This window comes from Ranitomeya imitator, chromosome 7, assembly GCF_032444005.1.
Source record: "Ranitomeya imitator isolate aRanImi1 chromosome 7, aRanImi1.pri, whole genome shotgun sequence".
NCBI classification, from domain to species: Eukaryota; Metazoa; Chordata; class Amphibia; order Anura; family Dendrobatidae; genus Ranitomeya; species Ranitomeya imitator.
This window is the reverse complement of record NC_091288.1, coordinates 147,939,743-147,961,031: the sequence shown is the minus strand read 5'-3', so window position 1 is coordinate 147,961,031 and position 21,289 is coordinate 147,939,743.

The following is a 21,289-nucleotide window of genomic DNA, read 5'->3' as shown; positions in this document are numbered from 1 at the left end:
TCACATATATACACAGCTCTGCCGCCTGCATGTCCCACATATATACACAGCTCTGCTCCCTGCATGTCCCACATATATACACAGCTCTGCTCCCTGCACTGTTCATTGTGCCCCATAGAAATCTCTGCCGCCGCCGCTGCTGCAATAAAAAAAAAAAAACACATACTCACCTCCCTTGATTGCAGCTCCCGGCGTCTCGTTCCGGCGCCTCCATCTTCCCGGCGTCTCTGCTCTGACTGATCAGGCAGAGGGCGCCGCGCACACTATATGCGTCATCGCGCCCTCTGCCTGAACAGTCAGAGCGCAGACGTCGGGAAGATGGAGGCGCCGGCCGGGAAGATGGAGCGACGCCCGGCGGCTGGAACGAGGACAGGTGAATATGACATACTCACCTAGTCCTGGCGATCCTCGCGCTGTCCCTCTGCCTGGTCTTCGGTGCCGCAGCTCTTCCTGTCAGCGGTCACCGGCACCGCTGATTAGAGGAATGAATAGGCGGCTCCGCCCCTATGGGAGGTGGAGCCGCTTATTCATATCTCTAATGAGCGGTCCCACGTGACCGCTGAAGAGAGGAAGAAGCTGCAGCACAGAAGACGGGGAGGAAGGCAGGGACAGCGCGAGGATCGCTGGGACTAGGTAAGTATACCTCAGCGCCCTCACCCCCTCACCCGCCGACCCTGCCACCCACATTGACTCGTGTATAAGCCGAGAGGGGCATTTTCAGCCCAAAAATTTGGGCTGAAAATCTCGGCTTATACTCGAGTATATACGGTATTTTTATATTTTCTGATGTTGGTTCCAGGGGTACACGGGCAGCAGTGGTGTGGTCAGTGGAGGCCTAGTGGAAGGAGTGACCGCTGACAGGCATCGAAAGCCTAAAATAATAACACATGGCTGTAGGCAATTTTAAATTGGTTACAGGGGTACACGGGCAGCAGTGGTGTGGTCAGTGGAGGCCTAGTGGAAGGAGTGACCGCAGACAGGCATCGAAGGCCTAAAATAATAACACATGGCTGTAGGCAATTTTAAATTGGTTCCAGGGGTACACGGGCAGCAGTGGTGTGGTCAGTGGAGGCCTAGTGGAAGGAGTCACCGCAGACAGGCATCGAAGGCCTAAAATAATAACACATGGCTGTAGGCAATTTTAAATTGGTTACAGGGGTACACGGGCAGCAGTGGTGTGGTCAGTGGAGGCCTAGTGGAAGGAGTGACCGCAGACAGGCATCGCAGGCCTAAAATAATAACACATGGCTGTAGGCAATTTTAAATTGGTTCCAGGGGTACACGGGCAGCAGTGGTGTGGTCAGTGGAGGCCTAGAGGAAGGAGTGACCGCAGACAGGCATCGAAGGCCTAAAATAATAACACATGGCTGTAGGCAATTTTAAATTGGTTCCAGGGGTACACGGGCAGCAGTGGTGTGGTCAGTGGAGGCCTAGTGGAAGGAGTGACCGCAGACAGGCATCGAAGGCCTAAAATAATAACACATGGCTGTAGGCAATTTTAAATTGGTTCCAGGGGTACACGGGCAGCAGTGGTGTGGTCAGTGGAGGCCTAGTGGAAGGAGTGACCGCAGACAGGCATCGAAGGCCTAAAATAATAACACATGGCTGTAGGCAATTTTAAATTGGTTACAGGGGTACACGGGCAGCAGTGGTGTGGTCAGTGGAGGCCTAGTGGAAGGAGTGACCACAGACAGGCATCGAAGGCCTAACATAACAAAAATGTCAATACAATGGTATTGTCAGTGGCAGGCATTGAAGGATGTCAGCGCATAGACTAAACATTGGTGGAGCTGTGAGATGATTTTGCAAGTGGTAGAGCACTGTTTGAGCTGGGGTGGGGGGAAACTGTCTTGTGGCCGGCGGTACAGGCCCAGGGCCCCTCATATTACAACGGTGTGTCTGACGTTGGGTGCACACCACCACCGCCAGAGACACTTTATTGTACTAGGAGGGACCCAGTGGCAGTGCCGTCGACCAAAAGCGGGCTCACCCACCTCTTCAGACAAACTGCACTCTCACGGGTGCTGTCGCCAAGTGTCGATACCACGGCCCCGTGTGGGGAGTTTGGCCATTTAGTGAGGTGTAAACATGTCGTATGCTGGACAATCAGGTGCAGAAAATTACAAGATTGGAAAAGGCATTCAGAATAGTCCACAGGCAAGACCTTTTCATAGGAAAGCTAGGTGTCAGCCGGGCAAGGTGGGGCAAAAGATTTCGAAATCCAGTTGTGGTTCATTTTAATGAAGGTTAGATCATCTACATTTTGGGTAGCCAGACGAGTCCTTTTTTCTGTTAGTATTGAACCTGCAGCACTGAATACTCTTTCTGATAGGACACTAGCTGCCGGGCAAGCAAGCTCCTGCAATGCATATTCTGCCAATTCTGGCCAGGTGTCTAATTTTGATGCCCAGTAATCAAATGGGAATGACGGTTGAGGGAGAACATTGATAAGGGATGAAAAATAGTTTGTAACCATACTGGACAAATGTTGTCTCCTGTCACTTTGAATTGATGCTGCAGTACCTGTCCTGTCTGCGGTCATAGCAAAATCACTCCACAACCTGGTCAGAAAACCCCTCTGGCCAACGCCACTTCTGATTTCTGCCCCTCTAACTCCTCTGGTCTGCTGGCCCCTGCAGCTCGTGTGAGAACGATCACGGGCGCTGTGTGCAGGGAATGCCAGAAGCAAACGGTCAACAAGAGTTGATTGTTTGGTTGCTAATATTAGTTCCAAGTTCTCATGTGGCATTATATTTTGCAATTTGCCTTTATAGCGAGGATCAAGGAGGCAGGCCAACCAGTAATCGTCATCATTCATCATTTTAGTTATGCGTGTGTCCCTTTTTAGGATACGTAAGGCATAATCCGCCATGTGGGCCAAAGTTCCAGTTCTCAAATCTGCGGTTGTGCTTGGTTGAGGGGCAGTTTCAGGCAAATCCACGTCACTTGTGTCCCTCAAAAAACCAGAACCCGGCCTTGCCGCGCCACTAATTTCCAGTGGCCCCGGAAAAGCTTCCTCATTAAAAATATAATCATCCCCATCATCCTCCTCGTCCTCCTCCTCCTCTTCGCCCGCTACCTCGTCCTGTACACTGCCCTGGCCAGACAATGGCTGACTGTCATCAAGGCTTTCCTCTTCCTTAGCTGCAGACGCCTGATCCTTTATGTGCGTCAAACTTTGCATCAGCAGACGCATTAGGGGGATGCTCATGCTTATTATGGCGTTGTCTGCACTAACCAGCCGTGTGCATTCCTCAAAACACTGAAGGACTTGGCACATGTCTTGAATCTTCGACCACTGCACACCTGACAACTCCATGTCTGCCATCCTACTGCCTGCCCGTGTATGTGTATCCTCCCACAAAAACATAACAGCCCGCCTCTGTTCACACAGTCTCTGAAGCATGTGCAGTGTTGAGTTCCACCTTGTTGCAACGTCTATGATTAGGCGATGCTGGGGAAGGTTCAAAGAACGCTGATAGGTCTGCATACGGCTGGAGTGTACGGGCGAACGGCGGATATGTGAGCAAAGTCCACGCACTTTGAGGAGCAGGTCGGATAACCCCGGATAACTTTTCAGGAAGCACTGCACCACCAGGTTTAAGGTGTGAGCCAGGCAAGGAATGTGTTTCAGTTGGGAAAGGGAGATGGCAGCCATGAAATTCCTTCCGTTATCACTCACTACCTTGCCTGCCTCAAGATCTACAGTGCCCAGCCACGACTGCGTTTCTTTCTGCAAGAACTCGGACAGAACTTCCGCGGTGTGTCTGTTGTCGCCCAAACACTTCATAGCCAATACAGCCTGCTGACGTTTGCCAGTAGCTGCCCCATAATGGGAGACCTGGTGTGCAACAGTGGCAGCTGCGGATGGAGTGGTTGTGCGACTGCGGTCTGTGGATGAGCTCTCGCTTCTGCAGGAGGACGAAGAGGTGGAGGAGGGGGTGCGAACGGCTACAGCCAATTGTTTCCTAGACCGTGGGCTAGGCAGAACTGTCCCAAACTTGCTGTCCCCTGTGGACCCTGCATCCACCACATTTACCCAGTGTGCCGTGATGGACACGTAACGTCCCTGGCCATGCCTACTGGTCCATGCATCTGTTGTCAGGTGCACCTTTGTGCTCACAGATTGCCTGAGTGCATGGACGATGCGCTCTTTAACATGCTGGTGGAGGGCTGGGATGGCTTTTCTAGAAAAAAAGTGTCGACTGGGTAGCTCGTAGCGTGGTACAGCGTAGTCCATCAGGGCTTTGAAAGCTTCGCTTTCAACTAACCGGTAGGGCATCATCTCTAACGAGATTAGTCTAGCTATGTGTGCGTTCAAACCCTGTGTACGCGGATGCGAGGCTAAGTACTTCCTTTTTCTAACCATAGTCTCATGTAGGGTGAGCTGGACTGGAGAGCTGGAGATCGTGGAACTAGCGGGGGTGCCGGTGGACATGGCAGACTGAGAGACGGTGGGAGATGGTATTGTTGCCACCGGTGCCCTAGATGCAGTGTTTCCTACTACGAAACTGGTGATTCCCTGACCCTGACTGCTTTGGCCTGGCAAAGAAACCTGCACAGATACTGCAGGTGGTGCGGAAAATGGTGGCCCTACACTGCCGGAAGGGATGTTGCGTTGCTGACTAGCTTCATTGGCCGAGGGTGCTACAACCTTAAGGGACGTTTGGTAGTTAGTCCAGGCTTGCAAATGCATGGTGGTTAAATGTCTATGCATGCAACTTGTATTGAGACTTTTCAGATTCTGTCCTCTGCTTAAGGTAGTTGAACATTTTTGACAGATGACTTTGCGCTGATCAATTGGATGTTGTTTAAAAAAATGCCAGACTGCACTCTTTCTAGCATCGGATACCTTTTCAGGCATTGCAGACTGAGCTTTAACCGGATGGCCACGCTGTCCTCCAACAGGTTTTGGCTTTGCCACGCGTTTTGGGCAAGATACGGGCCCGGCAGATGGAACCTGTTGCGATGTTGATGCCTGCTGCGGCCCCTCCTCCTCCGCTTCAGAACTGCTGCCGCCTGCACCCTGTTCCCCCAATGGCTGCCAATCGGGGTCAAGAACTGGGTCATCTATTACCTCTTCTTGTAGCTCGTGTGCAACTTCGTCTGTGTCACCGTGTCGGTCGGTGGTATAGCGTTCATGATGGGGCAACATAGTCTCATCAGGGTCTGATTCTTGATCAGCACCCTGCGAGGGCAATGTTGTGGTCTGAGTCAAAGGACCAGCATAGTAGTCTGGCTGTGGCTGTGCATCAGTGCACTCCATGTCAGATTCAACTTGTAATGGGCATGGACTGTTAACTGCTTCACTTTCTAAGCCAGGGACGGTATGTGTAAAGAGCTCCATGGAGTAACCCGTTGTGTCGCCTGCTGCATTCTTCTCTGTTGTTGTTTTTGCTGAAGAGGACAAGGAAGCGACTTGTCCCTGACCGTGAACATCCACTAACGACGCGCTGCTTTGACATTTACCAGTTTCACGAGAGGAGGCAAAAGAGCTAGAGGCTGAGTCAGCAAGATAAGCCAAAACTTGCTCTTGCTGCTCCGGCTTTAAAAGCGGTTTTCCTACTCCCAGAAAAGGGAGCGTTCGAGGCCTTGTGTAGCCAGACGACGAACCTGGCCCCACAGCTCCAGAATTAGGTGCAATATTTTTTTTCCCACAACCAGCTGATGCTCCACCACTACCACTACCCTCATTACCAGCTGACAATGAACGCCCCCGGCCACGACCTCTTCCACCATACTTCCTCATTGTTTTAAAAACATAAACAAACTAACGGTATTTGTTGCTGTCACACAAATTACACGGTGAGCTATAACTTAAGTATGATTTAGCTACCCCTTTACAGGTGAGTGAGACCACAACGAAAATCAGGCACAATGTTACACACTCTGTTGTTGGTGGCAACAAATGAGAGAGATGCCACACACGCAGGACTGTCACTGAAGCACAAATGTAAATATTAATCTCCCACTGATTTTATTTTATTTTTTTTTTAAGGGAGACTTTAGGAAAAAAAAATAATAGAATAAAATGATTTTTTCAGGAAGAATTTAGAAACCAAATAAAATAAAATGATTTTTTCAGGGAGAATTTAGAAAACAAATAAAACAAAAAAAGGCTTTCTATGGCCCACTGAGTGAGAGATGACGCACACAGGAGTCAGGAGTGGCACACAAGCCCAGAGGCCAATATTTATCTCCCACTGATTGATGTAGTGATTTTTTCAGGTAGATTTTGGAACCCAAATCAAGCTAAAAAAATAATAGGCTTTCTATGGCCCACAATTGGAGAGAGAGAGAGAGATGGCACACCCAGGAGTCAAGACTGGCACACAAGCAGAAAGGGCAATATTAATCTCCCACTGATTTGTTTTTTTTTTTTTTTTTTCAGGGAGACTTTAGGAAAAAAAAATAGAATAAAATGATTTTTTCAGGAAGAATTTAGAAACCAAAGAAAATAAAATGATTTTTTCAGGGAGAATTTAGAAAACAAATAAAACAAAAAAAGGCTTTCTATGGCCCACTGAGTGAGAGATGACGCACACAGGAGTCAGGAGTGGCACACAAGCCCAGAGGCCAATATTTATCTCCCACTGATTGATGTAGTGATTTTTTCAGGTAGATTTTGGAACCCAAATCAAGCTAAAAAAATAATAGGCTTTCTATGGCCCACAATTGGAGAGAGAGAGAGAGATGGCACACCCAGGAGTCAAGACTGGCACACAAGCAGAAAGGGCAATATTAATCTCCCACTGATTTGTTTTTTTTTTTTTTTTTTCAGGGAGACTTTAGGAAAAAAAAATAGAATAAAATGATTTTTTCAGGAAGAATTTAGAAACCAAAGAAAATAAAATGATTTTTTCAGGGAGAATTTAGAAAAGAAATAAAACAAAAAAAGTCTTTCTATGGCCCACTGAGTGAGAGATGACGCACACAGGAGTCAGGAGTGGCACACAAGCCCAGAGGCCAATATTTATCTCCCACTGATTGATGTAGTGATTTTTTCAGGTAGATTTTGGAACCCAAATCAAGCTAAAAAAATAATAGGCTTTCTATGGCCCACAATTGGAGAGAGAGAGAGAGATGGCACACCCAGGAGTCAAGACTGGCACACAAGCAGAAAGGGCAATATTAATCTCCCACTGATTTGTTTTTTTTTTTTTTTTTTTCAGGGAGACTTTAGGAAAAAAAAAAATAGAATAAAATGATTTTTTCAGGAAGAATTTAGAAACCAAAGAAAATAAAATGATTTTTTCAGGGAGAATTTAGAAAAGAAATAAAACAAAAAAAGGCTTTCTATGGCCCACTGAGTGAGAGATGACGCACACAGGAGTCAGGAGTGGCACACAAGCCCAGAGGCCAATATTTATCTCCCACTGATTGATGTAGTGATTTTTTCAGGTAGATTTTGGAACCCAAATCAAGCTAAAAAAATAATAGGCTTTCTATGGCCCACAATTGGAGAGAGAGAGAGAGATGGCACACCCAGGAGTCAAGACTGGCACACAAGCAGAAAGGGCAATATTAATCTCCCACTGATTTGTTTTGTTTTTGTTTTTTTTTCAGGGAGACTTTAGGAAAAAAAAAATAGAATAAAATGATTTTTTCAGGAAGAATTTAGAAACCAAAGAAAATAAAATGATTTTTTCAGGGAGAATTTAGAAAACAAATAAAACAAAAAAAGGCTTTCTATGGCCCACTGAGTGAGAGATGACGCACACAGGAGTCAGGAGTGGCACACAAGCCCAGAGGCCAATATTTATCTCCCACTTTTTTTTTTTGTTCCAGGGAAAATTTATAAACCCAATAAAAAAATAAATAAATAGGCTTTCTATGGCCCACTATCTGAGAGACAGAGAGAGATGGCACGCTTAGGACTGGCACACAAGCCCAAAGGCCAATATTAATCTCCCTTTTTTTTAAGGGAGAATTTATAAAACCAAAAAAAAATAAATAAATAGGCTTTCTATGGCCCAATATTTGTGAGAGAGATGGCACGCTCAGGACTGGCACACAAGCCCAGAGGCCAATATTAATCTCCCACTTTTTTTTTTTTTTTCCAGGGAAAATTTATAAACCCATAAAAAAAAAATAAAAATAAATAGGCTTTCTATGGCCCACTATCTGAGAGAGAGAGATGGCACGCTTAGGACTGGCACACAAGCCCAAAGGCCAATATTAATCTCCCTTTTTTTTAAGGGAGAATTTATAAAACCAAAAAAAATAAAATAAATAGGCTTTCTATGGCCCACTATTTGTGAGAGAGATGGCACGCTCAGGACTGGCACACAAGCCCAGAGGCCAATATTAATCTCCCACTTTTTTTTTTTTTTCCAGGGAAAATGTATAAACCCATTAAAAAAAAAATAAAATAAATAGGCTTTCTATGGCCCACTATCTGAGAGAGAGAAATGGCACGCTTAGGACTGGCACACAAGCCCAGAGGCCAATATTAATCTCCCACTGATTGATTTATTGATTTTTTCAGGTAGAATTTAGAACCCAAATAAAGCAAAAAAAAAAAAAAATGGGCTTTCTATGGCCCACTGAGTGAGTGATGATGCACACAGGAGTCAGGAGTGGCACACAAGCCCTGAGGCCAATATTTTTCTCCCACTGATTGATGTAGTGATTTTTTCAGGTAGATTTTAGAACCAAAATCAAGCAAAAAAATAAATAGGCTTTCTATGGCCCACTGAGTGAGTGATGATGCACACAGGAGTCAAGAGTGGCACACAAGCCCTGAGGCCAATATTTTTCTCCCACTGATTGATGTAGTGATTTTTTCAGGTAGATTTTATAACCCAAATCAAGCAAAAAAATAAATAGGCTTTCTATGGCCCACTGAGTGAGAGATGACACAGACAGGGATGGCACTCTAGCAGAAATGTCAATCTTAATCTCCCACAAAAAAAAAAAAAAAACAGGGAGTGTCCTTCAATTACTATCTCCCTGCAGTAATCTCAGCCAGGTATGGCAGGCAGCAATAAGGAGTGGACTGATGCACAAATTAAATAAAAAGTGTGTACAAACCAAAAAGATAGCTGTGCAGAAAGGAAGGAACAAGAGGATTTGTGCTTTGAAAAAAGCAGTTGGTTTGCACAGCGGCGTACACACAGCAATGCAGCTATCAGGGAGCCTTCTAGGGCAGCCCAATGAGCTACAGCGCTGAGGGAAAAAAAAAAAAAATGTAGCTTCCACTGTCCCTGCACACCGAAGGTGGTGTTGGGCAGTGGAAATCGCTACAGCACAAGCAGTTTGGTGGTTAATGGACCCTGCCTAACGCTATCCCTGCTTCTGACGAAGCGGCAGCAACCTCTCCCTAAGCTCAGATCAGCAGCAGTAACATGGCGGTCGGCGGGAACGCCCCTTTATAGCCCCTGTGACGCCGCAGACAGCAAGCCAATCACTGCAATGCCCTTCTCTAAGATGGTGGGGACCAGGACCTATGTCATCACGCTGCCCACACTCTGCGTTTACCTTCATTGGCTGAGAAATGGCGCTTTTCGCGTCATTGAAACGCGACTTTGGCGCGAAAGTCGCGTACCGCATGGCCGACCCCGCACAGGGGTCGGATCGGGTTTCATGAAACCCGACTTTGCCAAAAGTCGGCGACTTTTGAAAATGAACGACCCGTTTCGCTCAACCCTAGTGACCAGGCAGAGGTCTGTACCAAAGGAGTTTTGTGGATATCTCTCACGTTACTGGTTTAATGAAGATGTCAATCCAAGGATGGTTTTCAAGAAATGTGCAGTTTTTATTCAACGCGTTTCGAAGTTACGTACAGGCATTTCTTCCTCAAGAAACAACCACATGTAGGTTACGTTGTTTAGAACCGTTTTAAATGTTTGGATTTCAAATTAGGGTGCTAAAATGCCACATGACAAACAAGGCTGTATCAAAGTCCACTGGAATAACACATGATTACAAGATTACATAAAAATTAACAGGACTGAATATATACAGTTTAACCCCTTTCTGACATGGGACGTACTATCCCGTCGAGGTGGGGTGGGCCCCTATGACCATGGATGGGATAGTACGTCCAGCGCGATCGGCGGCGCTCACGGGGGGAGCGCCGCCGATCGCGGCCAGGTGTCAGCTGTTTATCGCAGCTGACATCCGGCACTATGTGCCAGGAGCGGTCACGGACCGCCCCCGGCACATTAACCCCTGGCACACCGCGATCAAAGATGATCGCGATGTGCCGGCGGTGCAGGGAAGCATCGCGCAGGGAGGGGCTCCCTGCGGGCTTCCCTAAGCCCCCCGCAGCAACGCGATGTGCTGCGAGGGTCTCCTCACCTCCCTCCCTGCTCGAGCCCCGGATCCAAGATGGCCGCGGATCCGAGTCCTGCAGGGAGGGAGGTGGCTTCACAGAGCCTGCTCAGAGCAGGCACTGTGAAGCAGCCTGCACTGCTATCAGATCGGTGATCTGACAGAGTGCTGTGCACACTGTCAGATCACCGATCTGTATTGCCCCCCCCCCCCCCCCCGGGACAAAGTAAAAAAGTAAAAAAAAATTTTTTCAAATGTGTAAAAAAAATAAAAAAAAATATTCCAAAATAATGAAAAAAAAAAATATTATTCCCATAAATACTTTTCTTTATCTAAATAAAAAAAACAAACAATAAAGTACATATATTTAGTATCACCGCGTCCGTAACGGCCCGACCTATATAACTGGCCCACTAGTTAACCCCTTCAGTAAACACCGTAAGAAAAAAAAAAAAAACGAGGCAAAAAACAACGCTTTATTGTCATACCGCCGAACAAAAAGTGGAATAACACGCGATGAAAAAGACAGATATAAATAACCATGGTACCGCTGAAAGCGTCATCTTGTCCCACAAAAAACGAGCTGCCATACAGCATCATCAGCAAAAAAATAAAAAAGTTATAGTCCTGAGAATAAAGCGATGCAAAAATAATTATTTTTTCTATAAAATAGTTTTTATCGTATAAAAGCGCCAAAACATAAAAAAATGATATAAATGAGGTGTCGCTGTAATCCTAATGACCAGAAGAATAAAACTGCTTTATCAATTTTACCAAACGCGGAACGGTATAAACGCCTCCCCCAAAAGAAATTCATGAATAGCTGGTTTTTGGTCATTCTGCCTCACAAAAATCGGAATAAAAAGCGATCAAAAAATGTCACGTGCCCGAAAATGTTACCAATAAAAACGTCAACTCGTCCCGCAAAGAACAAGACCTCACATGACTCTGTGGACCAAAATATGGAAAAATTATAGCTCTCAAAATGTGGTAACACAAAAAATATTTTTTGCAATAAAAAGCGTCTTTCAGTGTGTGACGGCTGCCAATCATAAAAGTCTGCTAAAAATCCCGCTATAAAAGTAAATCAAACCCCGCTTCATCACCCCCTTAGTTAGGGAAAAATAAAAAAAATGTATTTATTTCCATTTTCCCATTAGGGCTAGGGCTAGGGTTAGGGCTAGGGTTAGGGCTAGGGCTATAGGGTTAGGGCTAGGGTTAGGGCTAGGGTTAGGGTTAGGGCTAGGGTTAGGGCTAGGGTTAGGGCTAGGGTTAGGGCTAGGGTTAGGGTTAGGGCTAGGGTTAGGGCTACAGTTTGGGTTGGGGCTAAAGTTAGGATTCAGGTTGGGGCTAAAGTTACAGTTAGGGTTTAGATTACATTTACAGTTGGGAATAGGGTTGGGATTAGGGTTAGGGGTGTGTCAGGGTTAGAGGTGTGGTTAGGTTTACTGTTGGGATTAAGGTTAGGGGTGTGTTTGGATTAGGGTTTCAGTTATAATTGTGGGGTTTCCACTGTTTAGGCACATCAGGGGCTCTCCAAACGCGACATGGCGTCCGATCTCAATTCCAGCCAATTCTGCGTTGAAAAAGTAAAACAGTGCTTCTTCCCTTCCGAGCTCTCCCGTGTGCCCAAACAGGGGTTTACCCCAACATATGGGGTATCAGCGTACTCAGGACAAATAGGACAACAACTTTTGGGGTCCAATTTCTCCTGTTACCCTTGGGAAAATACAAAACTGGGGGCTAAAAAATAATTTTTGTGGGAAAAAATAAGATTTTTTTATTTTCACGGCTCTGCGTTATAAACTGTAGTGAAACACTTGGGGGTTCAAAGTTCTCACAACACATCTAGATTAGTTCCCTGGGGGGTCTAGTTTCCAATATGGGGTCACTTGTGGGGGGTTTCTACTGTTTAGGTACATTAGGGGTTCTGCAAACGCAATGTAACACCTGCAGACCATTCCATCTAAGTCTGCATTCCAAATGGCGCTCCTTCCCTTCCGAGCTCTGCCATGCGCTCAAACGGTGGTTCCCCCCAACATACGGGGTATCAGCGTACTCAAGACAAATTGGACAACAACTTTTGGTGTCAAATTTCTCCTCTTACCCACGGGAAAATACAAAACTGGGGGCTAAAAAATAATTTTGGGGGGAAAGATTTTTTTTTTTAATTTTCACGCCTTGCGTTACAAACTGTAGTGAAACACTTGGGGGTTCAAAGCTATCACAACACATCTAGATGAGTTCCTTAGGGTGTCTAGTTTCCAAAATGGTGTCACTTGTGGGAGGTTTCTACTGTTTAGGTACATTAGTGGCTCTGCAAATGCAATGTGACGCCTGCAGACCATTCCATCTAAGTCCTCATTCCAAATGGAGCTCCTTCCCTTCCGAGCCCTCCCATGCGCCCAAACAGTGGTTCCCCCCCACATATGGGGTATCAGCGTACTCAGGACAAATTGGACAACAACATTTGGGGTCAAATTTCTCCTCTTACCCATGGGAAAATACAAAACTGGGGGCTAAAAAATAATTTTGGGGGGAAAGATTTTTTTTTTAATTTTCACGGCTCTGCGTTACAAACTGTAGTGAAACACTTGGGGGTTCAAAGCTATCACAACACATCTAGATGAGTTCCTTATGGTGTCTAGTTTCCAAAATGGTGTCACTTGTGGGAGGTTTCTACTGTTTAGGTACATTAGGGGCTCTGCAAACACAATGTGACACCTGCAGACCATTCCATCTAAGTCTGCATTCAAATGGCACTCCTTCCCTTCCGAGCCCTCCCATGTGCCCAAACAGTGGTTACCCCCACATATGGTGTATCATCGCACTCAGGACAAATTGGGCAACAAATTTTGGGGTCCAATTTCTCCTGTTACCCTCGGGAAAATACAAAACTGGGGGCTAAAAAAATAATTTTTGTGGGAAAAAAATTTTGTTTTATTTTTACGGCTCTGCATTATAAACTTCTGTGAAGCACTTGGTGAGTCAAAGTGCTCACCACACCTCTAGATAAGTTCCTTACGGGGTCTACTTTCCAAAATGGTGTCACTTGTGGGGGGTTTCAATGTTTAGGCACATCAGTGGCTCTTCAAACGCAACATGGCATCCCATCTCAATTCCTGTCAATTTTGCATTGAAAAGTCAATCGGCGCTCCTTCCCTTCCGAGCTCTCCCATCCGCCCAAACAGTGGTTTACCCCCACATATGGGCTATCAGCGTACTCAGGACAAATTGTACAACAACTTTTTGGGTCCAATTTCTTCTCTTACCCTTGGGAAAATAAAAAATTGGTGGCGAAAAGATAATTTTTATGAAAAAATATGATTTTTTATTTTTACGGTTCTACATTATAAACTTCTGTGAAGCACTTGGTGGGTCAAAGTGCTCACCACACCTCTAGATAAGTTCCTTAGGGGGTCTACTTTCCAAAATGGTGTCACTTGTGGGGGGTTTCAATGTTTAGGCACATCAGTGGCTCTTCAAACGCAACATGGCATCCCATCTCAATTCCTGTCAATTTTGCATTGAAAAGTCAATCGGCGCGCCTTCCCTTCCGAGCTCTCCCATCCGCCCAAACAGTGGTTTACCCCCACATATGGGCTATCAGCGTACTCAGGACAAATTGTACAACAACTGTTGGGGTCCAATTTCTTCTCTTACCCTTGGGAAAATAAAAAATTGGTGGCAAAAAGATAATTTTTGTGAAAAAATATGATTTTTTTATTTTTACGGTTCTACATTATAAACTTCTGTGAAGCACTTGGTGGGTCAAAGTGCTCACCACACCTCTAGATAAGTTCCTTACGGGGTCTACTTTCCAAAATGGTGTCACTTGTGGGGGGTTTCAATGTTTAGGCACATCAGGGGCTCTCCAAACGCAACATGGTGTCCCATCTCAATTCCTGTCAATTTTGCATTGAAAAGTCAAATGGCGCTCCTTCGCTTCCGAGCTCTGCCATGCGCCCAAACAGTGGTTTACCCCCACATGTGGGGTGTTGGCGTACTCAGGACAAATTGTACAACAATGTTTGGGGTCCATTTTCTCCTGTTACCATTGGTAAAATAAAACAAATTGGAGCTGAATTACATTTTTTGTGAAAAAAAGTTAAATGTTCATTTTTATTTAAACATTCAAAAAATTCCTGTGAAGCACCAGAAGGGTTAATAAACTTCTTGAATATGGTTTTGAGCACCTTGAGGGGTGTAGTTTTTAGAATGGTGTCACACTTGGGTATTTTCTATCATATAGACCCCTCAAAATGACTTCAAATGAGATGTGGTCCCTAAAAAAAAAATGGTGTTGTAGAAATGAGAAATTGCTGGTCAACTTTTAACCCTTATAACTCCCTAACAAAAAAAAATGTTGGTTCCAAAATTGTGCTAATGTAAAGTAGACATGTGGGAAATGTTACTTATTAGGTATTTTGTGTGACATATCTCTGTGATTTAATTGCATAAAAATTCAAAGTTGGAAAATTGCGAAATTTTCAAAATTTTTGCCAAATTTCCATTTTTTTCACAAATAAACGCAGGTACTATCAAAGAAATTTTACCACTATCATGAAGTACGTCATGAGAAAACAATGTCAGAATCACTGGGATCCGTTGAAGCGTTCCAGAGTTATAACCTCATAAAGGGACAGTGGTCAGAATTGTAAAAATTGGCCCGGTCATTAACGTGCAAACCACCCTTGGGGGTAAAGGGGTTAACAGTAAGGTTAATCACAATAGCTGCATCATAATCCCTATGTTATAACTATACTGTATATACAAAAATTATACTTGTGTAGACATCCAAATATTTTAAGGAACTAAAATGATCAACTAAAGAGCAGGATTAGAATCCGTGTCTCTCCAGGAGAAAAAGCAACATATCCTTTGTTTTTTATGCATTACCCTTCTGCATACGGTAATACTCAACATCATTTAAAGTCATTTATATCTTTATATTCCCTGGTCTGTTGGATTTTTTTTTATTTAAAATTAACTATCATATTCTTTTTCTAACTTGACATTAGGTTTCCCCAAAGTATTTGCAGTGTTCTATATCCATTTATAAATTGACATCCGTGTGCTTGATACATTAAAATAAATAAAATTGTATACATTTTATTGGATTCCTACTTCATTTTGTAAATTTTCTTGGATTCCCAGTTCATTAAGTCAGCAGCATGAGAGATATCCACAAAACTCCTTTGGTGCAGACTTTCGTTGGTTAATTCATAACCCGTGGGTTTGCATTAGATGTATATCACATGCCACTATAGATCAGGTTAGCACACTCTTGTCACGCTTGCACCCAGACTGGATGGAGTGAGCGAGGGATTGTGGCCCCACTCTGCCACAAACCAGACTACCCTGGAAGGGGCGTGACTAAGCAGCTACCCTGGTGTTCACTGGAGCCTCTGATGGTGAGGTCAGGCTTGTGCGGCAGGTAGCGGCCAGGTACCACTCCAGGGCGGTGTCTGGCTGTAGCAACTGATCCCAGTGAGGGACAAAACACTAGTGACAGGTGCGAGCAAGTACAGATGAGAACAACTGGTACTCTGGCGGGCACAGCTGGCACTCTGGCAGGCAGGCGAGCACGGCTGGCACTCTGGAAGGCAGGCGGACACGCCTGGCACTCTGAAAGCAGGCGGGCACTGCTGGCACTCTGGCAGGCAGGCAGGTGGGCACGAAACACACTGAAGTAATCGGGATGGTAATGGGTAGGGCAGGAACACAGGCAGATATGAATAGGGAACAGATAGGAACCAGTTCAGACTGTAGAGAAAGGAACAGTTAGGAACCAGTTCAGACTAGAGGTAAAGGAACTGCTTCAGGAGATACAGGAACACAGGCAGGTATTGAGTAGGATAAGGGAGTAGGTAGGAGCCAGTACAAACTGGAGGGACAGGACTGTAAGGAACCAGTTCAGACTAGAAGGATGTGGATAGCAGGGCAGAGCCACAGGAGGCGAGACAGGAGTAGAGCAGAGCCTCAGAATGAGGCTAGCAGAGCGGAACTGCAGGTTGCAGTGAGCAGAGCAGAATCGCAGGCTGCACAGCTGACCTGGACTGCAAGGTGTGCTGCAGAGCAGAACCGTAAGGTGCGCAGCAGAGCAGAGCCAAAAGGTGCATAGCAGAGCAGAGCTGCGGGTTTTGGAGCAAAGAGCAGAGCCACAGGTTGCAGAGCAAAGAGCAGGGCCACAGTTTGCAGAGCAAAGAGCAGAGCCGCAGTTTGCAGAGCAAAGAGCAGAGCCGCAGGTTGTGGAGCAAAGAGCAGAGCCGCAGGTTGCGGAACAAAGAGCAGAGCTGCAGGATGCGGAGCAAAAGAGCAGAAGGAGTGAACACAAGGAAACACACAGCAGGATAGCAAAGGCTACAGACAGGGATACAAACGGACACAGGTATAGGACAATTGGCTGGGGACACCTTAGGAAAGTGCACACAGTCGCTATAAGAAACAGGAAGTGCCGGGGCTGCCTAAGCATACAGCCAGGAAGTATGCAGCAAGCAAGGACATGAGGCCCAGAGCATGGAGCCAGCAGAGGACAGAATTCACAGCATGGCCCGGAGTGGTGAGTAAGAAGGGAGATGGGAAGCCATGCAGTGATGCCGCAAGGGATGATACAAATCTGATATGAAAAGTTTAATGCATGCTAGATAAGACCCTATTGCACTATTTTCTCCACAGTTTTTCTAATCTAGGCAGAGGTGTCAAAGCTATGGGAGTATAGCCCTGAACATGGCAAGGCTTTGTGAGCAGCAGGGGCCAGTTATGGAATTCCAGCTTCAATACGCCCATCAGTATTCTGCTCAACCTCCGCACATAACAACTGAAAAGTGGGCATGGATGTCTGACATTTGTGCGGTTCTTTAAAACTTTGAGAACTCCACAAAGATGGTAAACAGTGATGACGCTATCATCAGAGCAATGATCCTGCTTCTGTGCCTACTTAAAGAATCGCTGCTGACTATTAAACATGGAGCTCTGCATGCGGACCAGATGGAAATGGAGGAAGACAAGAGACAGGGAGATACTACCCAGCCCAGCCTAATCTCATCTGCTCAGCACGTTTTGGGTAAAAATGAGGAGGCTGAGGATGAGAAGGAACAGGAGCTGGTTGCTAGCGCAAAAGAGGCTAGTACCTACACCAGCTTTGTAATTTCTCTGCTATGTGGATGGGCTGAGGATTGGAATGAGGAGGAAGAGAGGGAGATGGAGATGGGGAGTTGTCATCATGATGGACACAGGGAAGTGTTTTCTGTACATTGGTACGTATGGCCAACTATGTGTACTGCTGCATTTCCTGTGACCCTTGCGTTATATTCATCTTGGGCAAAAAATAGTAGTTGTTGGTCACCCTGCTAAACCTACCCTACAAGGAGAACCTTGCATCTCTCTCCTTCCTAAGATGGAGAGGCCTACCAAAATGGTAATTACCAGAAGGCCATTGTGAAAAATATGTTGAAAAAATTACCATCAGACAATGCTAGCGGCAGGGGGCAAGCTTCCTTGCCCAACTAAGGAGGAAAGGTGAGGGAGACACACACCTATTACAGCAAAAGTAGGGGTACACTGTCAAAGGCTTGGATCTATTTGATGACACCTTACCCTTGTCCAGGCCCTTATGACTGAGTATTTTTTACAAGAAGTGAAACGTTTTTAAAGATGGTCAAGCAGCAATTCCTCATTGACAAAATAAGCTTACTCCCTAATTCCTCTGCGACCTTCAACTATTGGGTCTCCAAGCTTGACACCTAGCATGAGCTGACCCTCTGTGCTCGGAGGTGTTGTGTTGTCCTAGAATCTTGGCTGAGTGGGTTTTTAATAGGAAGTCATAATAGAAGGCACTTTCTCCTGTCAACAGGAAACGCTGACATGCTCACTCTGATAAAAATGATCAAAGCCTTGATTTAGCCCAAACTTATCCACACCACCAGATGACAGCAGCACATAGAGTGTTTTTAATCTTCAATATTTGAATGAGGCCTTGTAGTTGTTGCAATCAAGAGTCTATGGATAACCCTTCTTAGAATTTGTTTCTGACTCGGCACTGTGTGCAGTGCCTGCATGAGTGTAGAAGTACCACAACTAAACTTTCAGAATTTTTTTATGAGGCCCACCTGTTGATGCCAATGAGGGTGTATGGATGACCGTGCTTGTGATTTTTTCCCAGCTTTGCACTTAGTGTGTAGCCTTTATGAGTCTAGGAGTACCACTACATGACAATTTGAGCAGAATGTGTATGAGCACATTCTTTATGACTAATACAGAGTTTATCTGAGTCCCTCTTCCATCAAATTTTTGGCATTTCTTCATAAATTACACTGAAATTTCAGATTTTACTAACATTTTTAATTTTGGTTTATTTAAATTATTATTTTAAAATACTTTTTCATCTTTGCCTTATATACAAGTCATTTTACAGGAAAGAATATTTATTAACTTTTTTTCATGTAAACTCCAATTTCTTATAAATTTTGAATGTTTTATTGTCAGTCCTTAAAGTGGAATAAGATTGTTACACCATTGTAACAGCGATCTGGGAGTCAGAGATGCTTTCAGGGGTCTTCCCCATGCTGTTCTTCCATTTAGCAATTTTTCCATCCATTTAAACATTTTTACTGCTCCCCCAGACTCCCTTGAAGTATCTGCCAGAAAAAAGAAAAAACGCTACTCGAGATATTTACTCTCCAGTTAAGAAGGCACATACACTAATAAAGAAGTGTGGTAAAACGACCTCGTTGGGGTGGTAGCCATGATACATGCAGCTCTCATATCTATACAAATGTCAGTAAAAATATATAGCACTTTAAAAAGACCATGTACCTCAATATTATTGACTGACCAAAACCAACTCAAAACAGCAGAATCTTTTGATATATGGACACTTGCACTGTATTACCTTATAAAGCTGTACAGTGAGTAATCTATTCTTACTATCAGCTGTCATCTTTACATTTAGTCTATTTTCAGGTACTTCTCACAAAATTAGAATATCATAAAGTTATTTTATTTAAGTTCTTCAATACAAAAAATGAAACTCATATTATATAGAGTCATTACAAACTGAGTGATCTATTTCAAGTGTTTATTTCTGTTAATGTTGATGACTATGGCTTACAGCCAATGAAAACCAAAAGTCATTATCTCAGTAAATTAGAATACAGGGTGGGCCATGTATATGGATACATCTAAATAAAATGGGAATAGTTGGGGATATCAACTTCCTGTTTGGGGCGCATTAGTAAATGGGAGGGGGAAAACTTTTCAAGATGGGTGGTGACCATGGCGGCCATTTTGAAGTTGGCCATTTTGGATTCAACTTTATTTTTTCCAATGGAAAGAGGGTCATATGACACATCAAACTTATTGAGAATTTCACAAGAAAAGCAATGGTGTGCTTGGTTTTAATGTTACTTTATTCTTTTATCAGTTATTCACAAGTTTCTCTTTGTTTACAGCCATTGACATGTCGCAGAGGATAACACATGAGGAGCGGATAGAAATTGTGCTGATGTCTGGTGAATGCAGTACCCAGGTCATTGCAGCAGATTTCAATGTAAGACACCCTACGCAAGAAAACTGGGTAGTTGAGATGCTGCAGCAGCTGGATTTTGTAAGGATGCCATTTGTGAGTAGCTAATATCCGCCAAAGGGATGTTCGACTGAAGCCAGATCGGCGCTCTGAATTTACAGAATGGGCAAAACAAAATTTTTTACAGTTTACAAAGAACATTATGTTCTGTGATGAGGCAAAGTTCCCTCCTCCCATGTACTAATGTATATAACAGGAAGCTGAGATCACCAACCATTCCCATTTTATTTAGGTGTATCCATATACATGGCTCACCCTGTAGAGATGCCTACTGGTTTTGTTTCGACAGGAATACCCTATCTTTCTCAATCTACCCTAACATATGTGCCTTCAACTGGCTCACAATCCAGCAGTTTGTCCTGTGCACCCTACTCCACCCTCTCTGAGCGCAGCATTCTCCCCTGGTCCCTCACTTGTAGTCATGAAAAATAATATTTCCTTCTACACATGCCAAAGCTAAGAGCTTGAACTTCACCATGTCAAATCTGTTACCCACAGAAATGCTGCCTTTCCAACTGGCAGATATAGACTGTCTGTGAAAGTTGGTTGCTGTTGTAGTCCCCCAGTACCAGTTGCAAAGACACCATTACTTCTCTAAGAAAGAAGTGCCTGCACTACGCCATCATGTCACAGACAACATCACCCATTCCATAAAAAAAATCTATGTCTGCTTAGGTGCATTTCTCCACTGACACCTGGATGAGCACACATGGTTAGTTGCATTATGTCTTGCTGACTGAGCACTCAGTGACTCTGTTGGCTGTGGGGGCAGAAGCTGCTCCACAAGTCTTGGAATCTCCAAGGCAGAGAGACTCCCACCACTTCTGTACTGCACAGCCAGGGCTTCCATAATCAAGCAGTGTTTAAATGAATATACCTTAGAGACCAAAGTCACACAGCTCAAGAGTTGTGGACAGCTGTCCAGGCCGAGTTTGAGCAATGGCTGTCTCTGCTGAACCTGGAGCCAGGAAAGGTGCAAACATGGGGGCAACCCTAAATCGGGGAAACCTCACACATGTGCCTTGCGTGACTCATGTCACCTGGTGGTACAGTAATTTCTCCATCGCTATCCCGGTCTGGATGATCTGCTGCAGAAAGCACGATCACACACCAGGTTATCGACTTGCATCATTACAGAGGTCTTTCTGCCTACCACTTAACAGTTTTATTTGTGACATGCCAACACTGTGGAATTCCACGCCACACATGTTGCAGCGAGGGCGGCAGAAGCGATAAGGCCTGGTACAGTATGTCCTATTGCATAGCCTTGGCAAAAGCGGTACAGACATCTGCACCCTTCTGAACAGTTTCAAAATGGTTACTAAGATTGTTGTTGCTGATGATGCCATCATCAGAATCACTATTTTGGTCATCTGTATGCTGGAGCACACTTTGAATAGTCTGCAGGAGGAGATGGTGGTCCCAGAG